A 12633-nucleotide genomic window follows, 5' to 3' on the forward strand; every position below is an offset into this window, starting at 1 on the left:
CCTTGTCTCCACACAACAGTCAGCCTATGATCTAGGTGAGGCTGAGGTGAGGCTGAGAATGCCCTGAGAACTGTGATTGGCCCAAGGTCACCCAGCTGGCTGCATGTGGAGCAATTGGGAATCAAACCCTGTTCTCCAGAACCACTACACCAACCTGGCTCATGGTTAGGAAGTAAGGTAGAATCTAGTGTTAAATAAATGAATAAAGTTCACATTTGTGGCCTTTTGCATGGTATTATGAAAGTTGAACATGTTCAAAAACACATTGTTTTGCTGCATGTCCTTTTAATGTCCTGATTTGTTTTAATAGGATTTTATTGGTGTTGTGGACAATTGTACACCGTCACGAGCCAGCTTGGGAACGGTAAGAAATAAACTGAACTCCTCCTCCTCCTCTCTACTAAGAAACTTACCAGCCTAAGGAAGTCACTGTCTATCAAATCTGTCTTACATCAGTGAGTTGCTGAAACTTGCAAGGCTGATCTTTTGAGGTAAAGGTTATACAGGTAAATAAGGGCTTCCTAGACAGAGGATCTGGTTCTCAGGAAAATGTGAACTTCACTTTGGATACTTCGTTACCCCAGAGAAGGGACAACTGAGATCTGTATTAGTTCATAACTGTGTGTCATCAAGTCATAACTAAAATGTATGGCTATACAAGAACAATGTAGGTTTCATGGCAAGAGAAGAGCTATTCCAAGCCTTGCTCTTCATAGCTGCCCTATTCTTCCTTGCTGATCTCCCATGCAATTACTAACCGCAACAAACCCTGCTTAGGTTCCGGGCTCTGGGCTAAGTAGGGCTGTTTAATAGTAGTAATAGTAGCAGTAATAATCTTTAACCGCTCCTGGCGGAGCGGAAGAAATAAAACAGTAAGGGCCCCGAGGGCAGGCCCTGTCCGGGATGAGGAAGGGTGCCGATAGGCCCCTTCCCCTTGACTGACCAGCAGAGGGCCCAATCGGGAGGCGCAAAGCGCCTCCCGATTGGGCCCTCTGCTGGTCAGTCCACCCCCAAGCTGCCAATCAGCAGACGCGCGCAGCGCGGCTGCTGATTGGCTGCTTGCCCGGCCACAAACCAATTGGGAGGCGCAAAGCGCCTCCCAACCCGCCCCCCCCCCCACACCAGAGCTTCCCTTCGCTCCGGCGGCCATTACTTTGCTGGCCGCCGAGAGCGAAGGTAGGCTCCCTGGCCCCTGCCCCGAAAACGGCTCGCCTTAAAGACGCTGGCCAAGCCCCGGGGAAGGCGCTCCGCGGCTCCTGGAGCCGCGGAGCGCCTTCCCCGGGGCTTGCCCAGCGTCTTAAAGCCCACCAGCCGCCTTAAAGACGCTGGGCAAGCCCCGGGGAAGGCGCTCCGCGGCTCCTGGAGCCGCGGAGCGCCTTCCCCGGGGCTTGCCCAGCGTCTTAAAGCCCTCCCCTCGCCTTTAAAATGCTCCCCAAGCCCTGGGGCCTGGGGAACATTTTGCTACATGAGGGTGAGGGAAAGCAAACCCTCCCCTAGGGCCCGCTGTATTTTTTTGACAGCGGGCTCTACTGCTAGTAATATAATAAAACAATAGAAACAATAATAAACAAAAAATTATGGTGCCAAACTTTTAAGTCATTATTTTATTTTAATCCTATGTTTATTTCATAAATATTTTAAACTTCAGTTTGTTTAAAGTGCCATATAAATTATATCCTATGTATTTTAAATTTCTGAATTTCAAACCTATACATGGTTGTCTGACTGAGTGCAGTGGGCCTTGTTCCCAGGGTATGTCTGCACAGGATTTTGGCCTGAAAGCTAGGGCTGCCAACCTCCAAGTGCTGCCTGCAGATCTCCTGGAATTACAAGTGGTCTCCAGATGACATGAGATCAGTTACCCTGGAGAAAATGGCCGTTTTGAAAGGCGGACGGTATAGCACTATTTAGAAATGAGATCCCTCCACTCCCCAGCCCTGCCTTCCCCAGGCTCCACCATCCCCCATTTCGAGTTGGCAACCCTAAATACATGCCTTAGTTTTGTAAAATTACTCCTTTCACATTTCCCCGGAACACATTCCCCTTCACCTTCCCCCAAGGTCATATCTATAACATTTTGCAAAAAGTGGCTTTAAAATTATTTATTCTCAATATTAAATCTGTGAGTTCAGAGACCAGGACACTGGTAGTTCATTTACGCTCTTTACTGACACTGAACTATGTTCCCCAACTTTACCCAATATATACAGAACCTGAAGGAATTCTCCAACAACCTCATTGGTCCTAAGTGGAGATCTGTCACTTGACATTAATTCAGGGATCTCATTGGTTATAGAACAGCAATAATCCTTGTTTCCCATTGGCTGTTTTTATGTTCCTAGCTGGGACCTCAAGCTCCCAATTGGGCGCTTTACAATCCCAGCTCAGATCTCAAGCTCTGGTCTCTTTAGGAACTGCATACACAAAACACGGGATGTATTTCTCCTCCCCCCCCTCCAAATCTAACAAATCAGGAGCCAGATGGGGGGCATTCTGGCTTTGGGCCGTCCTTTATACATTTGCAATGACTTTTGATGGTATGGAGAAAAGAGTTCACTGCTCTGTGAGAATAAAAGCCCGGATCTTCCATGTCTTGGGGGGGGGGGGGCATGTTTAGGAATTAAGACTCAAAACCAGGAATTAGCCATCTCATAGTCAGCAAGGATCTCAATGAACATGTAACCATTGTATTATATGAGTCTGTCATACATAGTGATAGATACAAAGGTGCCATGTCTAGAGTACTGTTTTTATGTCTTATTTTTTAAATTTGTGGCTTGGTAAAAAAGACTTTTGGTAATATTTGGTGGGCGTCAACAGATTAAGGGGCAATAACAACTATTCATCTTCTAACATTGCATATGCCATTAAATGCTAACAATGCTCTTCTGTTCTCTACATAGGGTAAACAGATCAAACCCTGTGCCAAAGGATAAATGGACACAAATTTTACATCAAGAATCACAAGACTGAGAAACCTGTAGAACAGACTGGAATGCATTTCTTTTATCTGATACCAGAGGAGACATAACACTGCACAACTAATCATCCCACCTTAAAGAGAAAAAATGCTGTTAGTTACCTCCCTGGTAGGGAGGAGATGGATGGAGCATAACAACAGGGCCTTCGTTAATTACTCTTGATATTCTGAGGTTAGGAAGGGTACATTTACACATCAGTCTCCAATTTTGATGTATTTATTTGCTTCACTAAGCTCCCCCCCCCCGCCCCGAATTAAAACCAAACACATGGTGACCTTATAAACTAAGCTTGTTATTCTTGTTTGGTCCTTGAATTCGTTAAATATCTTTATTATGTTGTATGCTAATGTGCTGCTCATAACCTACCTATACGCATGGACTACAACTTCCACCTCACTGTATCTAAACGAAAACTCATCCCTTGAATAAAACTTTGTGGTCTTAAAGATGGCACTGAACTCGAATTTTGTTTTAAGTGCTCTTCATGTACCACTGGCAGGGTATTTCGTATGCATCATGGTGCCGGAGCCGTGTTATTGGTTGTGGGAATTCCATCACCAGCGGCACAGCTTCGCGGAGATCGAGTTAAAATAATTTAAATGGCGACGTCTCCTTTGTTTTGGTTTCGAAGGCTGGAGGTGGCACAAACCTGCAGGAGCCTTTATTTCGCTTCACGTTGCACAGCCGCTAAAGCAGCGGGGAGAAGCTCCGCCCGCAGCTCCATTCTCTCGGGCACTGCGAAATCCCCGAGAGCCATTCAAAGGCTGAAGTTGAACAGGATGGCTTCCGCATGTTTTAGATGCTTTCATCTTTAATTTAATGAGAACCGGGTGAAAAAAACCAACTACCAGGAGTGGGGTTCGAACCCACGCGGACATGCGTCCATTGGATCTTAAGTCCAACGCCTTAACCACTCGGCCATCCTGGTGCGGGTACAAGGCTTTCAGGCAGGCACTCTTACATAGAACAAAGCAACTTGCGGTGCGCCCGCCAGTCTCCGCGAACCTTCGAATAGCCCCCGCTTGAGCTGAATAGAAACGTCAGGGAGAATTTCCAGAAGCCCCAGCGGCTCGCTCTTTCCCCGCTCCTTTGCCAGCCTTTACACGTTATTTGTTCGGAGCACGGGAAGGCGCAGAAAGCGCAGCAAACGAGTGGAACGCGGATTTCAGCCGAACAAAAAAGGAGGCGGGCGGGAGGCAATACGGAGCCTGCCGCCGAGAGGCTGCGGTCTCTGCAGAGATAATTATCCCGTTGCCCCCAAATACAGAATGAACCGTATAGTTTAAAGAGTCCTTTTTTTTTTTTAAGGAATGCACCAATATAAAAGGCTGTTCTGAGTCTAGGTTTCAAACGAGTTACTTTTTGAATAATTGCACCCTTGAAGTACTTGAGTCGGTTTCACTTACTTCTGTAAGGACGTGAGCATACAGAGATATGGACTGGGAAGCACATCCTCCGGCGACGGTGCCTGCCGGCCCAAGGAGCACTTAAAAACACTTGACTTTCTCAGGCGCCGGCCCGCCCCTTCATACCACGTGGTAAACTGCTTTTGAAACTGACTCGTAAAACGAATTGTGCTATGGCGTGGAAAGGGAGCGGGGATGAAAAACTAACGCTTTAGATCCTTCCCGAACTTTTTATTTCGCCCTCCCCTGGCCAAGTTTTCATTGGAGCGCTGCAAGTCGTGATGCAGCAGGATACGGTATAAAACAAAACCCTACGAACTGTTAAATTATCGGGGGGGGGGGGGGGATAAAACACCAGGGGTCTGTGCCACAAGGATTTTGCTGGACCTGAGCTTTCTGCTGGACAAGCAGGAGGCAGCCATGGTCAGAATTTTACCAGCTTTGATTGATGAGCCAGCTGGTGCCTTCCCAGGGAAGAAAAGATCTGGCCACTGTGATGCGTGCCCTGGTTACATCTGAATTAGAGCCTTGCAATGCACTTTGCTCTTGAAAAATGTTTGGAAACTACAATTGGTCCAGAATGGCAGAGAAGGCTGCAGCATTACAAAGTGGGCACACATTTAGGCAGTTGTTGAAGTTGTCCATTTGCAGGTTGGCACCTGTTGAAGGCACTGCGCAGATGATTAAAGCTGTGATGGGAAATAAGCAGGAAGACAGTTTTGCTGATATGAGGCCATGAAAGGCTTTGTACATAATAGCTAATACCTTGAATTGAACTTGGTCAGTGATGGGCAACTGAGTGACTGCAAAATGGGAATAATGTGAATGCTCCTTCTAGTTCTTGATTATAAATAAGCTGCAACATTCTGCACTAATTGAAGTCTCTGAGTGGATTTTGAGAAGAGGTTGATGCATAGAACGTTAGAGAAATCTCATCTTGATGTTACCGTGGCCTGGATCCACATTCTCTGATTAGCCATATCAACTAGGGGGTCATCTTCTGGGCTAATCTGAGATGGAAGAAAGTCTTCTTTGCCACTGAGTTAACTTGCTGCTCCTGCAGTAATGTTGGACCCATGATAACCCCTAGGCTCTTAACCAAGTTAGCAAGGGTCATCTAAAACCTCACTAAAGGGTAGGAAGCACTATGTCCTTCAAGTTATCCTGCATTCTGCAGAGGTTTGGATTAGATGACCCTGGAGATCCCTTCCAACTCTATGATTCTATGCCTTCTCAACTAGGCCTTCCTAACCTCTATCTTATCAGGATCTTGTTTTAATTTATTCAATCTTAGCCATTTAACCACAGCAGACAGACTTCCACTATATTACCAGGGAGGCTGGACAGAGAAGCTGGATGTCATCATGAGTATATTGATGATATCAACTTCTAGAGCTATGAATAATTTTTCCTATGGGTTTCATACATAAGTTGAACAAGAAGTGGGATAATACTGAGGCCTGTGGAGCCTTATATGATGTCTCACTCTGAAAATAACTGGTCTCCAATGGCAACTCTCTGAGTTCAATCCTTGAAAAACAATTTAAACCAGTACAAGATACATCCCCCTACGTTTCTCTCAAAATGATTCAATAGTATGGCATGATCTACTGTATCAAACACAACAGATAAACATACTAAGTGCAGTCAAGAAGCATGGCTTTTGTCTTTGCAAGTAAAAGTATAGTACCAAAATAATTAATAAATATTTGTAAGACTACTCAGGTAGTTTAGCATGGACAACTAGCTATCTTATGGCTACAGAATCAGATTCAGGTGGGTCTGAAGCATTAGAACAAAGTTTGAGTCCAGGGGCACTTTTAAGTCCTACAAAGGTTTATTCAAGGTATAAGCTTTCTTGTGCAAGCACACTGTATCTGAAGAAATGTGCTTGCATACGAAAGCTTATACTTTGAATAAAAATGTGTTGGTCTTAAAGGTGCCACAAGACTCAAATTTTGTTCATCTAAAGAATCAAACGCTTTAACTCACGTTTAATTACCCTGGAATAGCAACCACACAAAGAATCTGTATCCACAGTCCTTAACATGGGTTGAAATCTTACTCTATCCATAAGACTGGGGGGGGGGGTCTGTTTCTCTGCTGCATAACTATCTGGACAGTGATAACTATAGGTTGAATGCAGTGCTTTAATATACACCTAAATGAGGCCACCACATTTGAAAGGATGTGGGACTTGCTATATCATTAGTTCTTGGGTGGTATTTTAAAAAGGGGTATAAGTATCAATTTCCTACTTTGTTTCTGAACAAGAAAAAAAACATCATACAATGATGTGGTGCAAAGCATTTCCTGGCAAAACTGTGGTTTTGTTAAGGAAATGAAGAACCGTTTAGAAATGACCTAACATACTGCAAGAATGAGGAGCCCTCTAGGTCACCAGCAAGCCAAAAGAAAAAGCAAATTGCTGACAAGAAATGGACTTGAAAATACAAAACTATGTTTTCATTGCTAGCAGCTTCATTCCATATCCATCTTTTGTTTTAATCTTGAGACATATTCCATATACCCCATGGCAGTTAATGGCCCAAATCCCAGATCACACCAGCCCATTATTCTGTCGCTTATAAGGATTATTTTTTCACCAAATAATATTCTTTAATAAAAAGATATGTGTCCAGTTACACATTTCATGTATAATATGACAAATACTACTATGGCACCTTGAAAATGAATAAACTGCAGCCTTCATGAGCCAGGGCCTCATTTCATCCATTGCATGCATCTGGAGAGGGAACTGTACTCGTTCATGAAATTCTATGCCACAATAAATCGTTAGACTTGGAGTGCCAGATGACTTGGTTATTTTTATTTCAGCAGCCTTGCATGTCTGTCCTTCTGGACTTGAATACACATTGTACAGATGGGGTGGGAAAGACCGATCCAGTAACACTACTGAGCTAAGCAGACTGTTTGACTGATAACCTGATCTGTGAGCTTCAGAGAAATACTGTGATGCAGTCTAAGAAAACTGGTATTCTCTACGTAAAGCAAATGGGTCAAACCCTCTGCCAAAGAATGCATGGACACAAGTCTGACATCAAAAACCACAAGACTGAGAAACCTGTAGGGGAACACTTCAACCTTCAAGGACATTCAGTGAAGGTCCTCAGAGTAGCTGTTTTATTGCAAAGAAACCTCAAGAACAGATTGCAATGGGAGATTGCAAAGATGCCATTGTATGGGAGTGGTGGGATATAAATCAAATAAATAAATAGATAAATAAATAAATAATGCCAGTTATTACAACACTCAAAACAATGGAATCTCCAGAACTCAGCAATGATATTGGTGTCTTATTTCACTATGTATACTCTTTATCGACATACTCTTATATTTACATTCCTTATAATCCTAATTTTTATTCTATTTGACTGTAATGTGATGCAACTATGTAATGTAATTTCAAATCTAACTCACTGGTTTCAGGACAAGAGAATAAACTCAGCAGGGCTCGTGAGGATGCTTCCATGCTTGGTTGGAGACAGATGGGGCTCGCTAGCAACAAGTCTCTTTTAGTTACTTCTTTTCACAACTGGGAAAGTGTCTCCCATTAATCACTAACCTTGACATTTTTTATTCCCCCTATGTTTTTGTGAATGACAATTGAACTCAAAGGACTTATTTGCCTTTCTAGAAAGAAATTATCATACTGTATATTTTGGATGTTGTGATGCTGTTTACTAATTTGCTAACATTTACTCACTCCTTATATCTGTACTCTCTTGATCCCTGTTCCATTGTCTGAGGAAGAGTGCATGAACATGAAAGCTCACACCTTGAATAAATCTTTGTTGGTCTTATAGGTGCCTTTGGACTCAAATCTTGTTATCCTAGGGAAAACTACACCATTATAAATCCATTGAAGTCCCTAGATGAAGGGTATAACTCTGCACAGAGTATTACTACTGGAAACTAAGACACCCCCCTAAACAAACACACACACACTTATGCGCACTTGTCCTTTTTTAAACCCCATTTGAATTGTAATGAAATATGAAAGGAGAAGGTGTAGGATTCATCAGACTGGGGCAGAGTAGTAGAACTAATTCAACCATTAAGAACTAATTCAATCAATAAGAATTTGCACCCATTTCTTCACTTACAAATATTTCTGTGTGTTCCTGAATCTTGCAATTGCTTATTTAAAAATCAATCAGATTGATGTTTTCTTCCCTGGGTGCATTTATCTCTTCAGATTCCATTTACAATATAACAATCTGTCATGTCTGAATCTTACTTTGTTGTAATAACATCTAGAGAGAAATGATCCTGAACAACAAATTACATAGTGGCTGCCACATTAGTGTTTTGCAGCAAAGCAACAAAGGAATTAAGGTAATGTACCTTTTACTTTTATCATCACTAACACCCTGGGGCTCAGATATTTGCAAGGTCATGCAGGTTTTTGTGCACTAGGCTTGACCTGGTTTTTGAAGTAGTGACAGATAACAATCTCTTTGAGTGGCTGAGGGAAGGTGCTTTGAGTTAGTGATTGAATTATGATAGACAAGCCAAGGACTCACTGATGTGGTCTTTACATTATTTTATCAGTCAAGCCAGCACCAATCCAGGGCACAATCAACAACCTTAACAGACTTCAGCATCCGACATGGACCTTGAGTCAAAATGGTCCATAAATAGACTTGATGATGTATTAGAAGAAGAGTTGGTTCTTATATGCCGCTTTTCTCTACCCAAAGGAAGCTCAAAGCGGCTTACAATCTCCTTCCCTTTCCTCTCCCCACAACAGACACCCTGTGAGGTAGGGGAAGCTGAGAGAGCCCTGATATTACTACTCTGTCAGAACAGTTTTATCAGTGATGTGGTGAGCCCAAGGCCACCCAGGTGGCTGCATGTGGAGCAGTGGGGAATCAAACCGGCTCACCAGATTAAAAGTCCGCACTCCTAACGATTACATGAAGCTGGCAGAAGTCACTGAGTTGGGCAATATGAAAACACCTACAGCTTGAAAAAGCACTGTTAGGTGAGGCTGAGAGAGCCTTGATATCACTGCTGGGTCAGAACAGCTTCATCAGTGCCGTGGTGAGCCCAAGGTCTCCCAGCTGGTTGCATGTGGGGGAGCGGGGAATCAAACCAAGATGGCTCTAAGAGTTAGCCACTTCCTCTGACATTGTAACTGGCATACAGATCAGACAGGATTCATATTTTATCAGCTAAGAACTTCACAAAAGTATCCCAACTAATTTTCTGTTCCGCAGACAATAGGGTCTTTGACTTTGGAGAAGGCAAATCTTGATATTGAGCTGGTTGTGAACTAGCCAACGCAATGGTAGCAGAAATAAAACTCCAAAACCATCACTAACATTGTGTGTGTGTTGGGGTGAGATTAGAGATCAACCACAGGAATCTATATTTACTACCACCCAGAGTTTTCCAACAGTATAAGAAGTATGATAGGGGAAGATTAAATGCTATTTTACCTAGTGAGTGTTGCCTTCATTTTCAGCCCTGTTTCTTTGAGTCAATGAATGTAACAAAATCAACAAGGATGTCTTCTCCATATAGTTCTTAAGATGGTGAAAACTTAAATTCGCCACTTTGGGTCCCCAAGGGGAAAAAATGGTGGGGTATAAAGGAAGTGAATATAAGGGATACAAGCTGAACCTGGCCTCTGCAAATGCATTCAGTCTTGCTCAGTCTAAGAAAGTGCTTGTTTTGAACTGTCAAAAGGTTAAGTTTGAAAATTTAAGCCCTTATTAAATGTTCTTTCAGAAACTTGCTTCCTTATTCCAAATAAACAAAAACACCCTTCTGAAACAAGGTACAACTTGTTTTATAGGTTACTTGCTTATGTGACAAGAATTAGGCCTCAGTAAAATACTGAATCCAGCTTCAATGATATACAGTATAATAAAATGATTTATTAAAATGCATATTGCAAACTCAGCATCTGAGGCAAGCAAAATATCCATGTTTTGACTTATTTATTAGAATGTTGCTATTGTGTTTTGAGATGGCTGTTTTCCTTTGGATCTGGTTTTCCAATCAATCCCATGGCTTCTGGAGTATCATTCTCAACTATTTGCTGCTTCAAAATTATACATACACACATTTTTAAACACTTTAAGATCTAAGGGGGAAGAAGTTGACTATATGATGGTTTAAAAGGCCAAGTACAGTATTTCAGCTTTCAGCTGAAAACTAGAACAACTGGTTCTTTCGGACAGGACCCTGCATGTGTATGGAAGTGAGTGAAGTCATTTCCATAATAGCAAGATCACTGCTGAAGCTCTATATGTCTGCTTTATCCTGTATTACTTACACTCATTCAGTGCAGTAATAGTCTTGAGCAGTATCACAAACAATCTTAATAACCCATCTCATTATTCATTTATGTATATTATTGTATCATGCTATAGTATGAGAGCCTCTTGTGGCGCAGAGTGGTAAGACAGCCGTCTGAAAGCTTTGCCCATGAGGCTGGGAGTTCAATCCCAGCAGCCGGCTCAAGGTTGACTCAGCCTTCCATCCTTCTGAGGTTGGTAAAATGAGTACCCAGCTTGCTGGGGGGTAAACGGTAATGACTGGGGAAGGCACTGGCAAACCACCCCGTATTGAGTCTGCCATGAAAACGCTAGAGGGCGTCACCCCAAGGGTCAGACATGACTCGGTGCTTGCACAGGGGATACCTTTACCTTTACCTTTATAGTATGGGGGTGGGGGGAGATTTTGCAACAGCTGAAGTAGCTTTGTGGTCAATAGATGTGAGGAGCTCTCTGTTTCAGATATATCTGCCCTCACTTGAAGAAGCTGCAAAATCCAGATTTTTATCTCTCAGTAAAACTCTCATTCCAAAAGTCCATGTTCCATATCATATCAGTTTACCCAATTGACACAAACATCACTCATTTGAATAAGGAAGCTTCTCACAGACCCATTCTGCTCGGCAGTGGCCGCACTGGGCTGCCACCTGTTCTTTGCAATGGGGGACCATTTTCAAAGGCACACCCTGTCCACCCTGGATTTCTGCCTCCACATGAGGCAGCCAGGGTGGAAAGGTTCCACCACATGGGGGGGGGCATTTTTCCCGTTTAGAAACATGGTAGCAATACCACATTCCGAAAAAGAAAAAAAATACCCCAGGCGGCTCTGTGGCACTACACAGCACTGCAGAGCAACCTAGGGAATTTTGTATTCCTTCTGGGACATTGTAGTTGCCCCAGGATGGGGGAGAAGCCTGCCAGATGGACCTGGGCCAACATACGCCCCAATAGCACCCACGGCAGGGAATGCTGGAAGAATCCACGAGGGCCTGAATCAGGACAGGCCTGGGCCAATGCCATATGGAAATGGGGATTAGTCAGCTTTTCTTGTTGTGCAGAAAAGGTCATAGTGACCATCCATTACTTGAGAAGGTGTTGTGTTTCCTCTAGTTACCAAACACTCTCCTAAATCATGGGACAGATCTAAAAAATTAAATATTCTGGAAAGGCCTTTGGAAATGACAAACAGAGGGGGTGGGGATCAAATTCTACATGTTCTGTCATACGAGATAAAGAGATCTAGTTTATACAAGCAGCTCAAAAATCAACATTTGAGCAGCTTCCATGTCTGACGACCTCGGGTCCTCAATCTGAATTCCCAAGAAGGGATACACTATATTATAATCCAAATATATATATTTAAAAGTATTTTATGCAGAAGAATGATCAGCTAAAACTATATTAAATGCTAAAAGGTACTTGTTCAAATCAAAAGCACAATATTAAACCATCCAACTTCTAATTTTTTTATTAGAAATGAAGTTGCATAATATTGCAGGGGGGGTTGTTTCTCACAAACCAATGCAACAAAAACAGCAATTCAAGTACCCCCCCCCAAAAGACTCCCCCATGGTAGCAACTGAATTGTGCAATTATCTTTGCAGTTGTCAAGTATATGGTTGATAACTGATGTTCTGAATTCACATACCTTTTCCACATGTGCAAAATGTAGCTGGACAGCCTCGGCATGTGGGCAGCATATTCAGCCCCCTCCACATGACATCGCTAACATCCCAAGGCTTTACAGTAGGTGGCTTGCATTTTTACCATTTTAAAAGCGTGATGTGGTAAATCCAGGAAAGTGGATTTACCACCCTAAAATGTACGAGCCACCAGTGAGCAACCAATCAGCAACCAGAGAAAAAACCATAAAGAGAGGGAAATGCACAATAGTCTCTGGAAAGTTGACCTGCCCTCGCTGCCATCCTCCCCCCTCCT

General features: G+C 43.0%; 1 long non-coding RNA gene and 1 other non-coding gene across 2 annotated transcripts; one reads left to right on the forward strand and one right to left on the reverse strand.

The window, feature by feature from the left end:
* The first annotated feature begins 238 nt into the window (after window positions 1–238).
* On the forward strand, window positions 239–3427 carry LOC143843984 (uncharacterized). The gene is made up of 2 exons (XR_013233777.1): window positions 239–364; window positions 2904–3427. It is a non-coding gene; the product is annotated as an uncharacterized LOC143843984 (long non-coding RNA).
* Window positions 3428–3826: 399 nt separating this feature from the next.
* Window positions 3827–3909, reverse strand: TRNAL-UAA (transfer RNA leucine (anticodon UAA)). The gene has a single exon. It is a non-coding gene; the product is annotated as a tRNA-Leu (tRNA).
* Between the last annotated feature and the right edge of the window lie 8724 nt (window positions 3910–12633).

Source organism: Paroedura picta, chromosome 1, assembly GCF_049243985.1.
Source record: "Paroedura picta isolate Pp20150507F chromosome 1, Ppicta_v3.0, whole genome shotgun sequence".
Taxonomy (NCBI): domain Eukaryota; kingdom Metazoa; phylum Chordata; class Lepidosauria; order Squamata; family Gekkonidae; genus Paroedura; species Paroedura picta.